This window comes from Antechinus flavipes, chromosome 3 (assembly GCF_016432865.1).
Source record: "Antechinus flavipes isolate AdamAnt ecotype Samford, QLD, Australia chromosome 3, AdamAnt_v2, whole genome shotgun sequence".
Lineage (NCBI taxonomy): Eukaryota > Metazoa > Chordata > Mammalia > Dasyuromorphia > Dasyuridae > Antechinus > Antechinus flavipes.
In genome coordinates this window covers 581,298,838-581,308,493 of record NC_067400.1, presented here as the reverse complement: position 1 = coordinate 581,308,493, position 9,656 = coordinate 581,298,838, and positions in this window count along the sequence as shown.

Here is a 9,656-nt window from a genome sequence, read left to right as displayed (position 1 = left end):
AAAATTTAAAAAAAGATGAAAACATAATCCCTGCTTTCAAGGAACTCACAGTCTAATAAAGGAGAAAAGATGAAAATAATTATGTACAAATAAAATGTATACAGGATAATTTGGAAATAGTCAATACAAAAAAGGAATAATGCACTAGCATTAAAAGAAATCAGGAAACACTTCTCATTAAAGTGGGAGAAGCCAAGGAAATTACCTGGATTCTGAGATGGAGTTTAAAGAACAGCAAAAAGGTTATAGTTGTTGGATCACAGAGAACATGAAAGAGAGAGAGAATTGAGGGATAAAAAGGCTGAAGTGATAGGGGAAGAGGCCAGTTAAAAAAGGCTTTGTAAGCCACAGGATTTTATATTTGATCTTAAAGATGATAGGGAGCCATTGGTATCTAATGATTAGAGGAGTGATAGAGTCAGAACTGTACTTTAAAAAGGTAAGTTTAAATGAATGAGTAGAAAATGAAGTGTAATGAAAGGAGATTTACAGCAAAGAGATCATCTAGCAGATTATTCCAATAGTGAATGATGGAGGTGATGGAGGCAGCTAGGTGACAAAACAGAGAGTTGGACCTGAATTTAGGAAAACCTGTCTGATCCTAGGCAAATGATCAAAATTAAACAGAACAACAAAACAAAATAAACCTCTGTTTGCCTCAATTTTCTCAACTGTCAAACAAGGATAATAGTAACAATTTCCTGGTTTATTATGATCAAAAAAGATAATATTTGTGAAATTTAAGAGCACTAATCACAGTCTAGCACATAGGTAGGCATTTAAGTGCTTATTTCCTTCCTTCCTACCCCAAAATAAAAATAATGTTAGAGAAGAAAAGGAATACAAGAGATATTTTGAGTCAAAGATGACACCTAAATTACAGGCCTGGGTGATTGGGAAAATGGTGATATCTTCTTCAGCAAAGATAGCCTGCAAGTGACACACTTTTACCAAACCATATTACAATAAAATTGACTGAAATTAAAAAAAAAAAGTCTCTCCTAACCCAATTGTTAAAGTTATTGCCCAAAAAGAATTTAGAGAAAAACAAAAAAGACTTCAAAAATCTAATGAGAGATTGAAAACTTAAAAAAAAAAAATCTATAAGAACATCACAAGAAACACAAGATTATGAAAAGAAAATCAACTAACTAGAAAAGAAGATCCAGAGTTGCAATATTCTTTTCTAAAATACGATCGTTCTCTGGGAGCAGGTTTCCTGTGGGGCTTCTGGAGGCAGCCTAAGTTTCAGTTCAAAGTAATAATCACCTCAAATGCAGCCAGCTGTTAAAAGTTCAAATCCTTTATTGTCTCTTCCAAAATAGCCTAGTTAGCTTTACTTGGATCCGAGAGTTGCTATCCTTTGCCTCTGCCAGCTTCAGCCTCCAGCTCTTTCTAAATCCTGCCTCTGAATCTCCTCCAATGAATGGCTCTCAATCTCCCCAACTCACTCCTCTTTCTCAATCTCTTAAAAGTCTCTAGTGCGTTCTTTTATATGCTCTTTTAGAGGTGAGAACTCAAAGGCTGACTCCTCCTCCAAGAGTGGGATTGTGGGATCCTGACTTGTGTGATTCTCGAACTGCTAATGTGTGAACTAATGTGTGAACTCTTAAAGGTGTGAAGGATGTGAACTCTGAACTAGAGAACTGCTAAGCATGATGCTAAAATTAGGCAACTGACTTATCACTTTGTAAGAATCCTAACACAGAGTCTTAAAGAAGAAAATAACTCTTTGAAAATTAGAACTAGGAAAGAGGAAGCCAATAAAGTTAGAAGAGATCAAGAAATAATAAAATAAAATGAAGAAAATAGAAGAGACTATAAGATATCTCAAGTAAAACAACAGATCTAGAGGATAAATCAAGAAGAAAAAACATAAGAATAATTGGTCTACCTGAAAAATATGACCAAAAAAGAACCTTGACACAATAATACAAGAAATAATTTTAAGAAATTGTCCTGAAACTTGGCTCTTTTCAACAAGGTGATTCAAGGCAATCCCAAATGACTTGTGATGGAAAGTGCCATTTACATCCCGAGACAGAACTATAGATCGAATGTGGATCAAAGCATAGTATTTTCACCTTTTGTTGTTTTGTTTGCTTGCTTTTTTTGTTATTTTTCATAATGTTTTTCTCTTTGATCTGATTTTTCTTGCACAGAATAGATCATATAACTTTGCTGTTGTGTACAATGTTCTCTTGGTTCTACTCACTTCACTCAGCATCAGATCATGTAAGACTCTCCAGGCCTCACTGATATCATTCTGCTGATCATTTCTTACAGAACAATAATATTCCATTACATTCATATAACATAACTTATTCAACCATTTCCAATTAATGGGCATGCACTCAGTTTCCAGTTTCTTGCCACTATAAAAAGGGCTGATACAAACATTTTTGGATATGTGGGTCCTTTTCCCTTTTTTGGATCTCTTTGGAATACAGTAGAGGTACTGCTGGATCAAAGGGCATATACAGTTTGTTAGTCCTTTGAATATAGTGGAACATAAGATTTTGCAGAGATGAAAGTTGAAAACTATCTTTGCATGTATTTGAAAAAATATGATAGAGAGAGAGAAGAAAGATAGAAAAAAAACAAAGAAGAAAAGAAAGAAAGAAGAAAGAAAGAAAGAAAGAAAGAAAGAAAGAAAGAAAGAAAGAAAGAAAGAAAGAAAGAAAGAAAGAAAGAAGAAGGAAGGAAGAAGGAAGGAAGGAAGGAAGGAAGGAAGGAAGGAAGGAAGGAAGAAGGAAGGAAGGAAGGAAGGAAGGAAGGAAGGAAGGAAGGAAGGAAGGAAGGAAGGAAGGAAGGAAGGAAGGAAGAAGGAAGGAAGGAAGGAAGGAAGGAAGGAAGGAAGGAAGGAAAAGAAAAATTGTCCTAAAGTGATGGAACAAGAGGGGAAAATAGAAAAAATCCACCAATCACCACCTCAAAAAGAACTGACAGGGAAAACATACAGGAATATTATTACTAAATTTGGAAATCCCCAGATCAAAGAGAAACTTTTACAAGTAATAAAATAAACAAAACAACTTAAGTATGCCAAAGCTACAATTAGAATTGCATAGGACATATCAGTGACTACAATAAAAGACCACAGATTCTTAAATGCTATATATTAACAATCAAAAGAACTAGGGCCATGGCCAAAAATATTATGTCCAGCAAAATTAAGTATATATATTTAAAATGAACATTCAAAAAACTATCAGATTTTCTGGATTTTGTCTCAAATAAATCTGAATTCAATAGAAAATTTAACACATGAGAGCCAATATCAAAGACTAATTTCAAGGAACTCAATAAGAATAAACCATTTATGTTTTACACATGGAAATGTAAACCACATGTCTAAAACTGTCATTAATAATTGGGTAATCCAAAAGAAAGACTGGGAAGAGCTGAGTATGAAGTCACTGTAAAAAACAAAAATGTGTAGGAAAATATAAAAAATGTAATTATGTTATATGAATGAGAAGGGAAAGCAAAGATACAGAGGAATTAGATGGGGGAGGAGAGCTGGTAGTTCTGAAATCCTACTCATTTGTGGAGTGGATTAAAGAGGGAACAATACCTATATATCCACAAAGGATTAACATCCTCCAAAATCTACAAAGAAATAGGTGGGGGAGGTAATAGGATAAGGAAGGGTCTATTGAAAGGTGTTTTGATTACTGGGAGTGAAAGTACATAGATTAGTGGGAGATAAAGAGGGAGGAAAAAGTTGGGATGGGATGTGGTAGGGTATAGAAAGGTGTGTAGATTAATGGAAGTAAAATAAGGTGTGGAGATTAATGGTAATGGAATAAAGAGAGAGGGAAAGGGTGGGGAGAGAAGATAAGGGAGAGATGCTTAGAGGGGGTATAGTAGAGAAGTTAAGTAGGGAAGCTAATAGCTTAACAAGTGTGGAAGTAAAATAGAAGAGTTAGCAGGGAGGAAAAAAGAGATACACACAAACAACAATGATCAAGAGTAGAATTTATGAGAAAAAAATAGGGGTAGTAATAACTGATTACAAAGTCAAACTTAAAAAAGATTCAATCAAGAGAAATTTACATTATATATCAGCCATATTAATATTGTTTTAGATCTATGTGTATGTTTGTGTATATGCATGGATATGGTATGTAGATAAGTGACATATATGTGACTATATACATAAATATATCCATGTTTAACTATAGCCTGTTGGGGGGGAGAGGGGAGAAGAAAAAAGTGCACAGCAGAAAACAAAAGAAAATCTACAAGGAAGCAGCAAAGATGGGCAGTTATGAATACAATATCTTCTGTTATTATATATGCTCTCTTGAAATGGAAATTTATTGTTAAATATTTTGAATCCTTCTTATGTTCTGCTGGGCTCATGACAATGTTTTCTTTTTTTGTCTTTGTTTTTTCTTATTTTGAATTTAAGTTTTAAACAAATAAATACATTAAAAAATAAATAAAAATAGCATACAGCATAGATAACATTAATTTGTGGTTTTCTAATTATGCAGCCACAGAGATCCAATTTCTATTAAACCATATGTAAAGATCCCTGTGGACTACATATTGACTTAGATAATCACTATGAACATTATCTATGTTTGATTATGTTTTTATTGATTTTGTTAAATGTTTCCCAATTGCAATTTAAGTTGTTTTATTGACCTTTTATTTGACATTTCTGCTGCACAGTTTGGTGGATTTAACCTGAGAGAGTGGGTTGACAGAGTGGGAATGACAGAGGAGACAATCTGCTGGAATGGAGTGGGAGCCCTTGTAGACGTAGATGGGTTTGCTTTGGTAAAGAAGAGTCGCCTCTTTATGTGAGACAGCTTGGGGTCATGGTTTTCTCCAGCTTAGTTCAATAACATGTGTGAAAGAGCAAAGGCAGTGGATGATGTCACAAATCTGGGCTGAGGCTTGTCAGGGAAATATCTACAATATAAAGGAGAGAGCCTGGGAAAGAACTGTGTATTGTGGGAAATTGGAGGTCAAGTGAGGATGATTCACTTCAGGGAGACTGAGCTGAATTTCAAGTTCCCAGAGTATCAAAAGATGTTGGAGGACATTAAGTTTATTGTTATTAAGTCGTTTTTCAGTCCTGTCTGACTTTCCGTGACCCTTGGGGTTTTCTTGGCAAAGATACTGCTATGGTTTACCATTTCCTTCTCCAGTTCATTTTACAGATGAGAAAACTGAGGCAAAAGGGTGAAGTGACTTGCGCAGGGTCACACAGACTCAGTGATCTACCCACTGTGATACCTGCCATCCCCAAAACTAGCCTATACAAGGCACAAAGCATTCACCTCCTAATCTCTCAGGAAGCAGCTACATTACCTTTGGTTTGCTGAAGACTGGGATAATTGTGAGTTTAAGGCCTTTATTTGAGAAAGTCATCTATCCCTCTGGTGTCTGAGATTGTTGCCTGAGACAGTTTAGAACAGCCCCTTTTAAACTACAAGGTGATTTGAGGCAATTCCAATACATTTGTAATGGAAAGCACCATCCATATCCAGAGAGAGAACTATAGAAACAGAATGTGGCTCAAAGCATAGTATTTTCACCTGTTTCTGGTGTTGTCTGTTTGCTTGTTGTTTTTTTTCTTCCTTTTTGAATCTGATTTGTTTGGGGGTAGCCTGGTGAATATGGAAACATGTTTAGAAGAATTATACATATTCAACCTATATTGGATTGCTTGCTGTCTTGGGGAGGGGGAAATGAGGAGGTGAGGGAGAAAGATTTGGAACACAAGGTTTTGCAAAGGTGAATGTTGTGAATTATCTTTGTTTGTATTTACTTTTGTATATATTTTGTATATGTTTACTTGTATGTATTTACTTTGTATATATTTTAATATTATTTTTTAAAAATAAACAATGGTTCACAGATAGATTCCAAGAGTCCATGGTTATAGGGAGCGCCATGAACTTGGATGGGAAAAATTACATCTTTATTTTCACTAATCTCCTGAAATGAATGTAGACAACAAAACAGTGTTATGAGAAGGGCTCCACAGGTTTTCCAAACTGCCAATGAGGTCTATGACACACAGAAGAGTTAAGGACCACCAATTTAATCACTACACACCTGTCAGATTGGCTAAGATGACAGGGAAAAATAATGATGAATGTTGGAGGGGATGTGGGAAAACGGGGACACTGATGCATTGTTGGTGGAGTTGTGAACGAATCCAACCATTCTGGAGAGCAATCTGGAATTATGCCCAAAAAATTATCAAATGGTGCAAAACCTTTGATCCAGCAGTGTTTCTATTGGGCTTATACCCCAAAGAGATACTAAAAAAGGGAAAGGGACCAGTATGTGCCAAAATGTTTGTGGCAGCCCTGTTTGTAGTGGCTAGAAACTGGAAAATGAATGGATGTCCATCAATTGGAGAATGGCTGGGTAAATTGTGGTATATGAATGTTATGGAATATTATTGCTCTGTAAGGAATGACCAGCAGGATGAATACAGAGAGGCTTGGAGAGACCTACATGGACTGATGCTAAGTGAGATGAGCAGAACCAGGAGATCATTATACACTTTGACAACGATATGGTATGAGGATGTATTCTGATGGAAGTGGATTTCTATGACAAAGAGACCTAACTGAGTTTCAATGGATAAATAATGGACAGAAACAGCTACACCCAAAGAAGGAACACTGGGAAACGAATGTGAACTATTTGCATTTTTGATTTTCTTCCCGAGTTATTTTTACCTTCTGAATCCAATTCTCCCTGTGCAACAGGAGAACTGTTCGGTTCTGCAAATATGTATTGTATCTAGGATATACTGCAACATATTTAACATATATAGGACTGCTTGCCATCTTGGGGGGGGGTGGAGGGAGGGAGGGGAAAAAAACAAAACATAAGCGAGTGCAAGGGATAATGTTGTAAAAAATTACCCTGGCATGGATTCTGTCAATACAAAGTTATTATTAATTAAAATAAAATTTAAATTTAAAAAAAAAGAACCACCAATTTAAAGTCTGCTTTGTGGCAAATAACTCAAAGGTTATAAACCAGGGTAACTGAGAAAATGGCAGTGCTTCATCAGGAAAGTTCTTGGTGAAACTGGAAAGGAAACACTGCAGAGATAGAGTTTTGTATTACATACCAAGTTTGAGTTAATAATGGAACATTCATATGGATGGTGAGATATTGATAAAGGAGTGAGATGGGAATTTAGGAGAATGAGTAGGTCCTGATCTATAGATTTAGAAATAATTTCTGTGGAGGTAATCCTGTGTAGTAAAAAAGTTCTCAAAGACCAGATGACTAGAGCAGAGAGGGTCCGGGGCTAACCTGGAGGCACTTCTACAGGGAAGAGATGGGGAGGGAGGGTGGACAACAGTTGATCAAAGGAGCCATTAGACAAGTAGGAGAAAATGGAGTTGCAGCAACTAAGGGAGAGCTCTGGGGAGTTGGGGGTGTCAGAGGCGGCCGTGGCCAAGGAGGATGAGGGTGAAGAAGAGGCTATCACAGTTAGCAGAGGGAAGTAACAGCTGATCGAATGTAAAGCCAAAGAGGTCTTTAAAAAAACCATATTTGTCGTGATATTTCTGGGGGAAAAAACAACAAGCTCTTTATGAGGAAAAAAAGATTTATAGAACTTAATCTCTTATCGAAATTATGAATTATTATTGATACTCAGAGGTCATTTTCTTGGTGATTGGAAAATATGTTCCCCTCAGGTTTTCTGCTGTATTTTTTAGGTATCCTTGCTGTGACCCAACATAGTGGATTCCTAAAATCTTATTTTCAGTAAGTATATAACAAAAGCCAAATATTGCAGAAATCCATCCTAATGGGGAAAAGAGCACAAGTCAAACCTTGGAATCAGAAGACCTTTGGGAAAGGGGAGAGTCCTATCCACACCCATTCCTGGCTATGAGTAAATTCCCAGAAGATAAGGGATTCTGTGGGTCCACCTTATGTTTCTGTCACTTCCGTCCTTCCTCCACCCCCAACACCTAACACAGTACCCAGTTCATTTCAGAGAAGTAAATATCTATAAATATAAGCATAAATGTCATTTTTACAGCAGTAAACACAATTTCAATAGTTTATTTTTATTTTGTCGTTGTTCTTTGTTTGGTGAGGGAGTGCTGTTAAATAGCCAATGCATCTAAAACTTTCTCAGATACATGGGTGAAGTTTTTCATTTGAATTATTTTGAAATGCTTGCCACACCTTAGTTGAGTAGTGTGGAGTGTCTCCAGTGGTCCTTTTGAATTCTTATTTCGTGGTACCTTTGAAAAAATGATAGAGGGATGTTTGCTGGGAGATACTAGATAAGTAAATAAATGGGGAATACCTGAGCTATACGACCTTTCTGCTTCAGATTCCTCACTAACTTTAAAGCCTCATAAATGCCTTGGTCATATAAAGCAGCCTGATATAGGCAATGTCATGCTAAAATTAGGAAAGTTCATGTCACTGACAAAGTCTGGCTTGAGGAGCCTTAGCTCTTAGCACAATGCCTGGCCTGTAGAAGGCACTTAGTGTTTCCTGACTGATGCTGGACAAGGCAGTGACCATGGCAGCTCTACATGACTATTAACTATAGGTAAATTACTAATCTGCATTGAGAGGAAGTTCCATCACTGGGAGGTTCCCTAAATTGATAAAATCCCAAGTCTGAATCAGGCCCCCATTTCTAGCATCTCCCCCCCCCCAAAAACAAACAAACAAACAAACAAAAAACTAACCAGAGAAACTGCTGGCCTGGATGGTATTGTTATGGAACTTAAGAGTCAGATTCAGGTTCAACCTCTGGCTCTGCCATTTACTAGCTGTGTGACTTTGGCCAAATTACTTTCTCTCCTCATCTCATTTACAAAATGAAGGCATTTGACTTAATGAAGCCTGAGGTTTCTTCAGCTCTGCAGTTTAGAGTAAGATCATTTCTATTGGTTTTCTTAGGTTGACTTTGAAACCTTTCTTCAACAACAAAAACATGGAGAATGGCAGGAGTGTTATATTCAGTGGCAGAGGTTAACTGAACATTCCTCCTTGTGTTTTAGGAATATAAGAATAGCTCACTTTCTCCTAGGCTTTAAGAAAAACTCTTTGAGAGCCACACTCCCCCTTTCCTGCCTAGGGTATCATTAGCCAATTACCACTCCTCTAACAGTAAATGGGTCTCTAATGGCCCAAAGGATTAGACTGAATGCTCCTAACTAACAACATTTACAAACAACCAAAAATTAACACATCAAATAGGCTTTTGACTGCAGACTTTTAATTAGCTATTTCCCCCTCTCCCAGACTCTCTCCACTTTCACCCCACTAGAATCAAAGCTTTTCATTCTGGAGAAAGGAATGGGTCCAGTAATGGAGAGCACTGAGTCCAAGAAATCAAATGTCTTGATCTGATGGGTTTCATGATCAGTAGTGTAGAACGTTGGTAAATCACAGACTCTTTCCGCATGTGCAAAACGGGGTTACTACATACAAATAGGAGTATTTTCAAATTTGTTTTGGTGAAACTGATGAGGTCCTGGGTAGCTAGAGAGGTGTTGACAGAGAGCCTGAATTACTGGCTACTCCCTGAGGCAAGTCGGGAGGCTTTGAGACAGGAACTCCTCAGTCTTAAGTGGGCCTTTTAGTTAAGAGTCCCAGCCCAGGTGGAGATCACTGGAAACTCTCATCCTTAC